This window comes from Bos javanicus, chromosome 3, assembly GCF_032452875.1.
Source record: "Bos javanicus breed banteng chromosome 3, ARS-OSU_banteng_1.0, whole genome shotgun sequence".
In the NCBI taxonomy this organism is placed as follows: domain Eukaryota; kingdom Metazoa; phylum Chordata; class Mammalia; order Artiodactyla; family Bovidae; genus Bos; species Bos javanicus.
In genome coordinates, this window is record NC_083870.1 from 3,056,143 (window position 1) to 3,070,768 (window position 14,626).

General features: G+C 42.5%; 1 protein-coding gene and 1 long non-coding RNA gene across 4 annotated transcripts in view; both read right to left on the reverse strand.

The window, feature by feature from the left end:
• The window catches only part of UCK2 (uridine-cytidine kinase 2), a 125,502-nt gene that overhangs the window by 61,188 nt on the left and 49,688 nt on the right, over positions 1-14,626 (reverse strand). The gene's annotated exons all lie outside the window — the stretch shown is intronic.
• On the reverse strand, positions 5,837-14,559 carry LOC133237567 (uncharacterized). The gene is made up of 2 exons (XR_009733249.1): positions 8,315-14,559; positions 5,837-7,068 (listed from the first exon to the last, which is right to left on the reverse strand). It is a non-coding gene; the product is annotated as an uncharacterized LOC133237567 (long non-coding RNA).

Here is a 14,626-nt window from a genome sequence, read left to right on the forward strand (position 1 = left end):
AGGGATCAAATCCAGGTCTCCCGCATTACAGGCAGATTCTTTACCACCTGAGCTATCAGAGAAGCCTGCAGGGAAGGAGGGGAGGTGGGTAAATCCAAGAGAAATTCAGCAAGTAGAACTGCTGGGACCCTGGGAGTCTGGACGGATGTAAGGGGATGGAGGAGGCTGGAGAGTGAGAGAAAGGACACACGGTTGCTGTCCTTGGCATTCATGTGGAGAGAAAATACTGGTAGTGCAGCCTGTGAGTGGAAGCAGATGAGGTTCTAGTTCTGAATAAATTTAGTTCAGGACCATCAGTGGGCAATGCCCAGGAGACAGCTGCATAAGTGAGAAAGGAACCCAGGAATAGGCTCAGGGCAAGAAATCACTTGGGAATCACCAACAAATGGAGGATACAGGATATGCAGAGCGTGAAAACCAGTGAGCCAAGAGGGGGTTCTAATGCATAACACACTCACAGGCAGAAAAACCCTCAGAGGTGACTGAGGAAGGACAGTGACACACGGAGAAAACAAGCCTGCCTAGAGAGGTGAAGTCAAAAAACTTACCAGAGGAAATGGTCATGGTTAAATGTTACAGAAAAGTAAACCAAGGAATCAACAGCTTTAATGGATGCAGGGACTAGGGGATTACTGGCAACTTTAGCAAGAACAGCTTTACCATAGCCATTAACACTCTCCAGCTCCTCAGAACCTCTGACAATACTTACTGACTGTACTATTTACTTGGCACTTGGCACACCTTCAATAATCAGACTAAGTCCTTTCTGTGCAAGAGGCTAGAATGGATAACCTACATTCCAGGACCCTGGAATCTAGAGGTCAGGTCTTGGATGGACTGAGGTATCAAGCTGAGTGAAATAAATCCGACAGAAAAAGACGTATATCCTCTGTTATCACTTATATGCAGAATCTGAAAAATAAAATAAGTGAGTGAATATAACAACAACAACAAACAAACAGACTCATAGATATGGAGGACAAAACAGCGGTTACCAGTGGGGGTAGGTAAGGGAGGAGGGGCAAGATAGGGATAGAGGATTAAGAGGTACCAACTACTATGTATAAGATAAATAGGCTACAAGGATATATTGCACAGCACAAGGATTATAGCCAATATTTTATAGTAACTATAAATGAGAGTATCATCTACAAAAAACTTGAATCGCTATGTTGTATACTTGAAACTAATATAATATTGTAAATCAACTATATCTCTTAAAGACATGGGAAAAGAAAATCAGAGGTCTAACAGCTGACTGCAAGAGGGTGACCACCACCGGAGAAGAGTACAGGGAGTACCTTTAGTTGGGTTGAGAAGACATTTGCTAAACACCTGCCACATGTTTGGGCGTTAGGTCAGCACTGGTGAGTAAGACCCAGACATGTAAGCCCACTGAGGCCATGGGCTTTATCTAATTACTGCCGTATGCATAGCATTTACCTGCATGCCTGGCACTGTGTCAAAAGGTAATCAATGTTTACAGAACGAACCAGTGAATGGAAACATGAGCTTTTCTCTCAGAGGAAGACAGAGTCTCAAAAGCTGCAGTGGTGTATTTACATATGTGTAAAGCTAAGTCGCTCCACTCGTGTCTGACTCTGTGCGACCCCATAGACGGCAGCCCACCAGGCTCCCCTGTCCCTGGGATTCTCCAGGCAAGAACACTGGAGGGGGGTGGCATTTCCTTCTATAATGCATGAAAGTGAAAAGTGAAAGTGAAGTCGCTCAGTCGGGTCTGACCCTTAGCGACCCCATGGACTGCAGCCCACCAGGCTCCTCCATTCATGAGATTTTCCAGGCAAGAGTACTGGAGTGGGGTGCCATTGCCTTCTCCGGCTCCCATCCCTAACTACCCTTTATAAAATAAGTCCACTTCTTCAGAGAAAAGGGCCGCCACAGGAATTCCCTGGCAGTCCATGGTTAAGACTCCTCACTTCCACTGCCGAGTGGCAGGCTCCATCCTGGTTGGGGAACTAAAATCCTACAAATTTGGGCCAAACCAAAAAAAGAAAAGAAAGTAAAGGTTCACCTTAACAACTACAGAACAGAATCACTAAAGCCACCAGCAAGCTGGTGATGAGAAAAAGAACACTGAAAGGCCAATATCCGATTAGTCGTGGCCTCAAGGAACCAGCATCACAGTTAGCAAGTGAAGTCACACACCATTGCTGCCAGTACCGCCAGCCCAGACAGCACCAGGCTCCCGTGTTCATGGTGCTGTGCTGTCGGAAGGGGCAGCGTGACGGCCAAAGAGCCTGCAGCGACAGCACAGCTGCCGCAGAGTGCGAACCACAGTGCAGGCGGGCAAGGATGGCCGCTGCGAACCTCCTGTCGTGGGTATACTTCTGCGCCTTCTCGTGGAATTCTAGCAACTCTCCAAACTAGACAGCATTTCCTTTTCACAGACATAGAAAGGGGTTCAGAAGAAACAGATGAAGGGTGATAGACCTGGGGTCTTAACACAAGCAGGACTCAAAGGCCATGGAGCCATCTGAACCTACAAGAGTTCTACTTCAGTCCTTGCTGGAATGAGACATCACAAAGCTTTGATTCTATCACGTCAACAAGACCTGCAAAAGGAGCCTTGTGCCAGGTTGGGGATTTAGCCTTTCTCAGATGTCCAGAACACAAACTTCTCCACTTCAAGCATGATGTCTCCCGATCTTGTCCCTCCAGAACCCAAATGGTCAATCCAGCACAGCCTCTGGCTTACGTCATCCAGAGGCAGACGAGGAGGGCTCCACTTGCATCACCTTCCAGAAGAGTACTCACTGCCTCTTATTCAACTACGATGTATCACTCAAGAGTCTGAACCTTATGCTTTCAAACGCTTACTTTCTCTACAGAGCGGGTAGAGGAAAATGAAACCAGTGACTAGTCAAAATGGCATGTTTTACAATCCAAATGTCCACTGACAGATGAATAGATGTATGTGCTATGTGTGGTGTATATATATATAAAATATACACACACAGCGGAATACTACTCAGTCATAAAAGAATAATGCCACTTGCAACAACATGAATGGACCTAGACATTAGCCTACTAAGTGAAATAAACCAGAAAGATAAAGATGAACATCACATGATATCACTTTTATGTGGAATCTAAAATAGAACATAAACAAAGTCATCAACGAAACAGAAACAGGCTTACAGATACAGAAAACGGAATTGTGGTGGCAGAGGCGGGAAGGTAAGGATGGATTGGGAGTTTGAGATTAGTGGATGCAAACTATTATAACTGAATGGATAAACAACAGGTCTGACTGTGTAGCACAGGGAACTATATTCAATATTCTGTGATAAACCATAATGGAAAAGAATATGAAAAAGAATGTATGTGTGCGTGTCTGTATATAGTCACAAAGTCACGTCCGACTCTCTGCGACCCCATGGGCTGTAGCCCACCAGGCTCCTCTGTCCCTGGGATTCTCCAGGCAAGAGCACTGGAGTGGACTGCCATTTTCTTCCTGACTCAGGCATTGAACCCAAGTCTCCTGGCTTGGCAGACAGAGTCTTTACCAGAGCCACCAGGGAAGCCCATATATATCTGTATATATTATCTGTATATATAACTGAATCATTTTGCTGTACAGCAGAAATAAATACAACATTGTAATCAACTATACCTCAATAAAAAACGTGTTTTACCTCAATAGAAAAATCAACAGATCCCCAGGAGATTCGGCCCATTTGAAACAGCAGTCTCCTCACCAAATGCAACTTTCGTAGAAATTCTGGAGACAGTGTCCACAGACAACCAATACACCAGACAACAGAGACAGACCCTCAGAAATCCTCCACTGAAATAAAGGGCGGTCACATCACAGCTGCTCTGACAAATGCCAGGCTGGTTTCAAAGCACCTGTTGGTAGAGGTGCCAACTCATGAGCCACACAGATAGGCAGGCAACCTGTGGCCCAGCGGTCTGCCCTGGCTTCCCAGTTCTGTTCCTGCTCAGAACTACTTCTTAGTATCAGCCCCTATAGTAAATTTACTAGAATAATAAAGACTGTAACTGTTTCAGTTTACAAAGAATCTGCACTTCTTTTGTCAAAAAAAGAAAACATTTTAAATGGCAACATCTCAGATCTCAACCTGGCTGTTTCACAGCAGAAACTCAAGTATACATATAATCATCTGTGTTGATGAAGAGAACACTAATAACCCCAAAGGGATAACACAAAATTACACATATGGCTATGGGCCGTTTCTTTCATGTCAAATCTCTCTATTTCAGAATGTTGCCTACAGGCCGCCCTAAATTCAGAAGAACCCAAAAAGCTACTTACAGTGTTTTCTCATCCTATGGCTCTACTCAGCACTTCACCAACTCCACTCCATGCTCCAAAAGGCCTACATTCAGATGAATGCAAGGTGCCTAAAGCAAAGATAGTTTTTCCCAAAAGACAATGCATCTACCTCCCTCTAAGATAATAACTGTGGTTTAAAAGATCTAGCATTTTAGCATTTCTTGAGTTTAAGATCTAGTTTATATCAATAAGCATTTCATTAAAATTAGGAGGTATCGCTAGTAAGACTTGACAGTAAAGTACTAAGGTTGATTTTATATATATATATATATATTATATATATATATTTAATTAAACAGGGCTTCCCTTGTGGCTCAGCTGGTAAAGAATCCGCCTGCAATGCAGGAGACCTGGGTTCGATCCCTGGGTTGGGAAGATCCCCTGGAGAAGGGAAAGGCTACCCAATCCAGTATTCTGGCCTGGAGAATTCCATGGACTGTATAGTCCATGGGTTACAAAGAGTTGGACACGACTGAGCAACTTTCCTTCCTTCCTTCCCTCCTTCTTAAACAGGCACCTAAGCCATCTACCATGTACAATGATACTGAGCTGAGCAATGCGCCTACCATCCAATCCTAGTGAAGAGATGCCCAAGAAGAGGAAGCACAAATGTCACCAGCAAAGGAACAATGATCTCCTAGCAACAGCCAAAGCAACTAGGTTAAGGCCTGAAAACTAGTATTGGAAGCGATAACTGAGCAATGGACTGGAAAAATCCAATTCAGGTGGAAAATACACATTGCCCCAGGACCTACTGACCTGGAAAAATCTAGTTTCAGGTGGATGCTGGCAAGTGGCGAGAGACATCAGTCTTTCAGAACCCCATCTAAAGATTACAGATGCTTATGCAGGTTCGGAGTTGAGGATTCGAGGAGTACCTCATCTGGGAAACGATTATAGGATACTCAAGGCAAGTTGCAGAATTGTGACATGCTACGTTCTGACAGGACCCTCGAACGTACCTAAGAAGTAACTGGCAAAGCTGGACTGGAGCCCAAGTTTCCTAAATCAGTGGCCACGAGGGGTGACTTGAAGTACTAGTACCAACACTGTGAACTGAATGACCTAACTAGGGGGCAACAGATCCTTTTACAATCCGGAGGTTTCCAGTTTTCTGCTCTCAACAAAATTAAAGGGAGCTAAGTGTTGAGTTAGTTGATTCATAAAGTCACATCAGGTTTCGACATATAATTTAAAAGATTACAAACTAAGTGGCCAGGGCAGGAATACAGTCACAGATGTGGAGAATGGATTTGTGGGCAGGGGTGTGGGGTGAGTTGAGAGTGGCACTGACATGTATACACCACCATGTGCCATACACAGCTAGTAGGGAGCTGCTGCACAGCGTGCGGAGCTCAGCTCTGCGTTCTGTTGAGACCTAGAAGGCTGGGACGCTGTGGGGGAAGCAGAAAGGAGGCTCAAGAGGAAGGGAATATATGTATATGTACAAGGGATTTATGTTGTTTTACAGCAGAAACTTCTGTAAAGACTGTCAGTTTAAAGACTGTTCTGTCAGTCTTTAAACTGACACAACAGTGTAAAGCAACTCCACTCCAGTTAAAAATAAAAATAATAAGTGAACCTGATATAACAAAAGTTCTTCTGATCCTATCTACTTCTGTCAACAAGGTTTCTCAAATTTTACATCTATGCAAATGAAAAATCTTATTATCGCATTAAGTAGTAATCATTCCCCAATACATGAAATAATTCAGTGCTGGAGTTCCATTTGTCTCAAGTTACTTTCCAACATAATTCTACCTTTCATGTTTAATTACTTATCCAAAACATATGCCTACTTGTTGTGATTAATTTATGTTAATAACCATACTGACACAAACCAAAAGAAATTAACACTGAAGAGACTTATGAGGATAGAAAATAAAAAATCATTCCCATCACTCCATATTTTTGTTGCAGAAGGATGACAGAATGATCAATAAAAGATTTTCAAGTATAAAAATAAATTAACATTTTGTGGAGGAAGTGGAACTGAAATATCATTTCAAGGAGAAAAAAATGAAAAATTAACATTTGTGATTCAATGAAAAGCCTAGTCATGTATTTTTTAAATGGACGACAATAGGTCAACTTATAACAGTATTTAGAGCCCACTAGATTCATTTTGGAGAAGGAAATGGCACCCCACTCCAGTACTCTTGCCTAGAAAATCCCATGGATGGAGGAGCCTGGTAGGCTGCAGTCCATGGGGTCCCTAAGAGTCAGACATGACTGAGTGACTTCACTTTCACTTTTCACTTTCATTCATTGGAAAAGGAAATGGCAACCCACTCCAGTGTTCTTGCCTGGAGAATCCCAGGGGCAGGACAGCCTGGTGGGCTGACGTCTATGGGGTCACACAGAGTTGGACAAGAAGTGACTTAGCAGCAGTAGCAGATTCATTTGAAAAGAATGAGATAATTGTTATTTTAAAACATCAATATTTACAATATATCAGAAATTACATGATTTGCTACTCATGTGATGAAAAACCATGTGATGGGGATAAAGAATTCTCCAAAATTAGCAGAAATGTATGCAAACATTTAAAGGCCATAGTCCAAAACCAGGGGTCAACACTCTTAGCATCCTGGTTCCCTACAAGCTCCCTGTGCCAACGTGCACAGAGCAGAGACAGGGCTTACCCTGAAGAGATGACTCTAGAGACACCTGCAGAACTCTGGACTTCCTTCAAGACAGGCAGGCAAACAAGAGGATGTTTGCTGAGATATGATGCAACAGCTCTTCAGCTGAGGGGAGTGAAGAGGAGGGGAAGGGAGCGGAGATATCAGACCAGACAGCATACTTACAGTGATTAAAGTGATTAAACAAATAAAGACGCACAGCTCAACTTCAAGGACGCATACAAATATTCTTATGCTTCCATGTGTGTACTAGACAAAAAGTCATACCTTACTGAAGCTCTACAAAAAGGTGCCACAAGTCATACAAAAGGCCAAGTGGTAGAATCTTCTGTCACCATTATTGTGAAAATGAGTGCTCAACCAAAATGAATGTGGGACCACACAGGATGGGACTAAAACGCACGGCTGGACATCCTAGGGCACTCGAGGTTACTATGTAGGGCACTCAAGGTTACTACAGAAGTATGAGTGGTTCAGAGATACTCTTGACACTTTTCCTGCAGTTTCACACAGGGTATCCATGTGAAAATAGCTGCTTTTTATTAATAAGGAAATGGCAACCCACTCCAGTGTTCTTGGCTGGAGAATCCCAGGGACGGGGGAGCCTGGTGGGCTGCCAGAGTTGGACACGACCGAAGCGACTTAGCAGTAGCAGCATGGTTCTTTTATTAATAAAAGAACCACTTCCCTGGTGGTGCAGTGACTAAGAATCCAGGCTTGATCTCTAGTCAGGAAACTAAGATTCCATTCGCCTCTGAACAACTCCTAGTGGCTCAGATGGTAGAGTCTGCCTGCAGTGTGGGAGACCCAACTTCGATCCCTGGGCCAGAAAGATCTCCTGGAGAAGGAAATGGCAACCCACTCCAGCATTCCTGCCTGGAAAATCCCATGGACAGAGTAGCCTGGTGGGCTACAGTCCATAGGGTTACAAAGAGTCCGACACGACTGAGCCACTTCACTCTCTCTCTCTCTCTGAACACCTCAGTTCGTGCACCCCCATGCACTGCAAGGAAGATCTTGCATGCTGCAACTAAGACCCAAGGCAGCCAAATAAATAAATTTTTTAAAATTTTTATTTTTTTCTTTTAAAAGGAACCCTATGCTCTGAAAAGATCATTTTTAATAGCCAGGTGCCAATGCAAATTGATCTTTTTCAGTATTATCATCCTCTCCCATCATCATTCAAAACTCTCAAAGCATACATGATTCGTTTTAGAACCAATGTCCCCAGGACGTCCCTGTGAGGACTCTGTGCTTCCACTGTAGGGGGCCTGTGTTCACTCCCTGGCAGGGGAGCTAAGATCCCACAGGCCACACAGCATGGACGAAAGAAAAAATAGAAAAATCATACCTAATCAGAGTTCTGTTTACACGAGGCCTGAAAGTCCACCGTTTTATACGATTCTTTCTAGTTCTCCAGTTAAATAGTGCACTGATGGTACTTCTGTGACTGTAAATGCTTTGCCTTCTGAGTCAACTCTCCTGTTAGACTTTACTGAATGCTGATGAGTCTGTTCTGTTAACACCTGACGATTTTTATACCTCTTACTTTGTCTTTTAGAAAGTCTGTCTTTTGGGACTCCCCTGGTGGTCCAGTGGCTAAGACTCTGATCTCTCAATGCTGGGGCCCTAGGTTTGATTCCTGGTTGGGGAACTAGATCCCACATGCCACAACTAAGACCCTGTGCAGCCAAATAAATAAATAAAAATAAATATTAAAAAAAAAAGAAAGTCTGTCTTTTCTTTATTATCTTCATGTAAACTTTTCAGTGTATTTGGAAATATTTCACTTTCAAAATAAGTTTTTGATTTGCTGTCGAAAGAAAATGAATACATGTATTAAAATCAAATTAACAAATTAAATATTAAAAATAATACTTTGTGCAACTATAAAACTCATAAATAGAAACTTGTAAAACCTTTAAATAATTCCAAATGAGGGTTTTCAGTGGGTTTTGAATCCACTAGTTGAAAAAAAATAAATAAATGGAGCACCTTGGTTTGCAAAAACAGCTGATGGACAACAAAGAAGATGAAAATTTCCTAGCTATAATTGGCGGATGGGACTCTCATGATTAGATAAATACTACAAATGATGAGTTTCTTGTACCTGGATCATTTTGGGCAATAACTTTTTCAAATACAGTCATTAAATCAAGATTTGAGAGACTTATTAACAGAACCAAACCTTCAGCCTTATATAATCACTAAGAGTAATATCACCAAAATCATGAATCATCACATTTAAGTAAGGTTTTTAAAAATCAAACATTCAGTAAGAACCAAAAGGCTTTATACTGTTAAAGAAGCCACATTTTTAAGTGTATATCTCATCTTTCTTATCATTCCATAATCCCTATTTTTGTTTTGAATTCTATTAATTATACTGACATGATTTACATATACAGGTAGATGTACTTCATAACATAATCAAATGCTTTAATGATAAATCAGCTTATTGATAAAAAGTTTGCTGGACAAGAAAGCACATACATATATACATACACACACACAGATTATACCCTCGAACTTTAAAAAATTGAGACACACGTCTAAAAAATCTTAGGGATCTTAAGCAAATCCAACAGCACCATCTCTACAACCTGTCTCCATCACAACATCTCATGAGAATAAGACTCAACAAAGAAATAGTATCAATGAAAAGACACAATCAAAAAATGGGAGGAAGAAAAAGATAAAGTATTACAAAAATGTTTGAGACAAAAAAAAAAAAAAAAAATGGGTAGAAAACCTAAACAGACATTTCTCCAAAGATACAGAAACAGCCAACAGGTACGTGAAAACATGTTCAACATTGCTAATTATCAGAGAAATGTAAATCAAAATGGCCACCATAAAAAAGTCTACAAATTACAAGTGCTGGGGAGGGCATGGGGAAAGGGGAACCCTCCTACACTATTGGTGGGTACTTAAAAATTTTTTTTTAAACAGTATCAGGCAGAAGATCTAAGCAAATGCTATAGGTATGGTGAGCTGGAGCTAGGTGACCAGACAGCATGCATCAGGAACACACTTCAGAGACTTTCCAACAGGAAGTAAAGGAAGCAACAGCAAGCAGCATGCCCTGTTGTCTGGGCTTCATTCTAATAGGCATGTGCTGGACGCGCTAGTGCAATGAACAAGAGGAGAATTTCAGTCAGAGCAAACAGCAAATGTGAAGAGCCCCGGGTGTCAAGGTGGTAGGGAGCCCGATGGACCAAGCCAGGAGTCTGGCCAGAATCAAGAACAAAGAGAACAGCGGCAGGAGAGCAGCAGGGCCAGATCATGCCAGACCTCTCCGGCAGCAGCTTGGGGTAGTACAAAGCAGACAATGTCAGCTCTATTTCTCACAGCAGGACTTCAATCCCATGATTCTAGAAGCACCTGATGGAGGGACGGTATGGAATAAATGATCTGGTTGGATGGGGATGGCTGCTGAAGTTCTAAGAACCCAGGTCCAGGGAGCATTCCAGGGCGCTCCAAAAGCAGATGCTGACTCATGGTCAAGCCAAGCTGACAGCTCCCACCTCTGAAGGGACTGCAATGTCCTCTCTTGGGCTGTATTATTCATACACTGTCCAACTGACCTGCCTTAAAATACCACTGAGGGCTAGTCTCTGCTGGCAAAGAAAGTCCAAAACAGGAATAGGTTTAGTAAAGGAAAAACCTGGATTCCTATCTGGCTTCTGTCACTGACTAGCTACATGACCTCTCCCATTGTTACCCATCAATGGGGAAGATACCTGCCCCACTTCAAAGGGAAGAGACAATCAAATGCTTTAATGCTAAATTGTCTGGCTGGTAAAAGCTGTTTAAGCAGTTTTAAACTATCCTGACAGAGACTTTCTCTCATATTTTCTTATTTCCTGAGTTCCTCTCAAGTCCAAGCACTTGATACAGTATTCTACACAATGACATTCAGCAAATATTCATTTAGCACACATTAAACAAATACTAGACTCTCAATAAGCAATACCAATGAGTCCTAACTCAAGTTCAGGTGGGCTTTATATTGTCTAGTCATTGCAACACAAATAGGACAATTAAATATGGTTTCAACTGTGGCCTCAAAAGCCTATTTCAAATAGTCATGAATGAAAAGAATAAAAGGCTAATTATAAATTATGGTTTGCCTCAGTCCAACAAATGCTGAATGACAATGCTGTATAAAACACTGCAACAGGCATTAAAGCAAAAATAAATGAGTTGCTCTTACAGAACTTTTATTATAGTGAGGGAAGCAGTCAACAAATAACTCCAGCAACTGGGGGCTTCCCTGGTGGCTCAATGGTAAACAATCTGCCTGCTAATGCAGGAGATATGGGTTAGATCCCTGGCTTTGGAAGATCTTGTGGAGAAAGAAATGGCAACCCTCTCCAGTATTCTTGGGCTTCCCAACTGGTGCTAGTGGTAAAGAAGCCGCCTGCCAATGCAGTAGGCCTAAAAGACAAGAGTTCAATCCCCGGGTCAGGAAGATTCCCTGGAAAAGGGAATGGCAACCCACTCCAGTATTCTTGCCTGGAGAATTCCAGGGACAGAGGAGCCTATCAGTCCACAGGGTCTCAGAGAGTCATGCACAACTTAGCAACTAAACAACAATGGCAAAATGTGGTGAAACTACAGAAGCATTAGAGATAAAAAATAATTCTGATTAAGGATATGGATAACAAGGTTCCCTGGGGAAAGTATTAACCTAAATGAAGCCTTAAAAGGATTATAGGCCATTCCAGGGAAAAGACCAGGAGCAAAAGTAGAACTGAAAGCAAGGGAGGTTCAAAAGGGTGAGGATATATGTATACCTATGGCTGATTCATGTTGAGCTTTGACAGAAAACAGCAAAGTTCTGTAAAGCAATTATCCTCTGATAAATAATGAATTTTTTAAAAAAGTATAACTGAAAGCAGTTCCACAGATGTGTGGTGTATATTTGGGTGTGGGGAAGCAGGACAAGAGTAGAAAAATAAAGTCTGGGGCCACATCTTGGGGGCAGGGAACTGTGCAATGTGCTGAAATACCAGACTTGTAGTCTGGGTGATGGAGACGCATCCAAGGTTTCCCAGAAGAGTGACGCAGTCAGAGCTAAGCTAAAGAAGACCTCTCTGAGGATAGTGCAGAAAAAGAAACTATTTAAATGGCCGAGGAAGAAGCCACAGGGCAGTAAACAGCAAAAATGAAGAGAACAGGGAATGGCAGCTAAAGTCAAGGGTATATATGCAGGTAAAGAAATTTAAACTGTCATTTTCCCCGCCAACCACGGTTACTTATTGCTCTCTAGACCTGTCCTTTAAGAGGAAATGTGAGAATCTGGTCTTTAACAAACATTTAGATTATTTTCTCAACCCACCACAATTTTAGATGAGTTTTTAGCGGTGATTTGTCATGTCAGCCCAGTAAAGCTTACTCTAGTGTTCTAACTCATCTTCATTTGTAAAACAAACTTTTAAAATGTGATAATATGGAGCAGCAATCACTATTTTTGCCTTCCACAACCAAAATAATTTAGGCTAAGATAAAATACTTGCAACTCAGGGCAGCCACAACACTTAGACAAATTAGAGCTCTCCAGAGAAGCTAAACAGGGAGTTGTTTTCTCTTATCAAGCAGGGGCGGAGAAGGCAATGGCACCCTACTCCAGTACTCTTGCCTGGAAAATCCCATGGACGGAGGAGCCTGAAAGGCTACAGTCCATGGGGTCTCGAAGAGTCGGACACGACTGAGCGACTTCACTTTCACTTTTCACTTTTATGCATTGGAGAAGGAAATGGCAACCCACTCCAGTGATCTTGCCTGGAGAATCCCAGGGATGGGGGAGCCTGGTGGGCTGCCGTCTATGGGGTTGCACAGAGTCGGACACGACTGACTCGACTTAGCAGCAGCAGCAGCAGCATAAAGCAGGGGAGAGAGCAGTGAAGATCTACACTATGCAGCCAATGTGCATTTCCATTTCCTTTTGGGTCAGGCACCTCTGAAACCATTCTATAGCTGTTTCCAAGTAGCCCCTTTCCAGGTTGAAGGTGTAAACTTGTGTTCTGCAGGCATGCCTTAGTCAAGTCTTCTTAAACAAGAACAATGGCTAGGACAGAGCAGTACCTATCTAGTTCTGGCTCCACCACTAAATATATGATCTGAATTCATTACTTCCCTCATCCATCAGTGATGAGATGAAGTGCTGGACTCCAGGACCTCTGAGGTTTCTTCTGGCTCTAAAACTGTCATTTTCTGTTGATGCCCTTGGACCCTTTCAGTTCAGTTCAGTCACTCAGTCGTGTCCGACTCTTTGCGACCCCATGAATCACATTACCACAGGCCTCCCTGTCCATCACCATCTTCCAGAGTTCACTCAAACTCACGTCCATTGAGTTGGTAATGCCATCCAGCCATCTCATTCTCTGTCGTCCCGTTCTCCTCCTGCCCCCAATCCCTCCCAGCATCAGGGTCTTTTCCAATGAGTCAGCTCTTTGCATCAGGTGGCCAAAGTACTGGAGTTTCAGCTTCAGCATCAGTCCTTCCAATGAACACCCAGGACTGATCTCCTTTAGGATGGACTGGTTGGATCTCCTTGCAGTCCAAGGGACTCTCAAGAGTCTTCTCCAACACCATAGTTCAAAAGCATCGATTCTTTGGCGATCAGCTTTCTTCACAGTCCAACTCTGGCATCCACACATGACCACCGGAAAAACCATAGCCTTGACTAGACGACCTTTATTGGCAAAGTAATGTCTCTGCTTTTCAATATGCTATCTAGGTTGGACCCTTTGCCTTCTCCCAAATTCCTTTAACAAGCCCAGAGCAAATACCCAGGAAGTAGAGTATCAACCTTGCTTCCAGAGCCCCCTGTACTAAAATGTTCAGGCTTGAGACCCCCAAACGAGGTCCAATCTGTTGATGGGGACCATCCTTTAAACAAAAACAAACCCCCCCACCCCCCAGCAAAAACAAAAACTCAAACTCCTTGGAAGAGAGACGCTAAGGACTGGAACAGAGAATCATGACAATAATTGCCACAAACTGACTACAACACAAAATTTTTAAAATCCAATGCTCCTTGGGACTTTTTTAGTAATAAAAAAATTATAAAATAACTCTAAACAATGACAAACTACTTGTGATTGCCCAAAAGGTACAACATGCTTTAAAAATTGCATGAGAGATTTCCTGGCAGTCCAGTGGTTAAGACTCCACATGCTGCCAATGCAGGGACTGCATGCTTGATCTCTACTGAGAGAACTAAAATCCCACATGCCACTTGACACAGCCAAAGATTTAAAACTGTGTGAAAACAGACCCTTTTTGGGGAGTATTTTCTTCCTTGATTAGAAACAGGGACAAAAGAGAGCTCCCTTAAGAGCTCTTTACTAGTTCGTACCTGACACCTTACCAAAATAACACTTACCTATATACTGATATCAACTGAGAACAGGTGATCATTCAGGACACAAAAATAAGAAGGGAGTTATTTCACCTTTCAGATTTCAATTTCTACCTCTGTAGTAACTAAATTATTTAGTTGATTACTAAGGTCATTTTGTTTCTAAATGCTATACTCATATGTCAGTTTGTCTCCCTATCCCTAGGAGGGCTGGATCTCAGGTCAATATTTGAGTCCAGCTATATACCCCACGTCTCCCAACTATACTCCAGTACTTTCGCCACCTCATGCCAA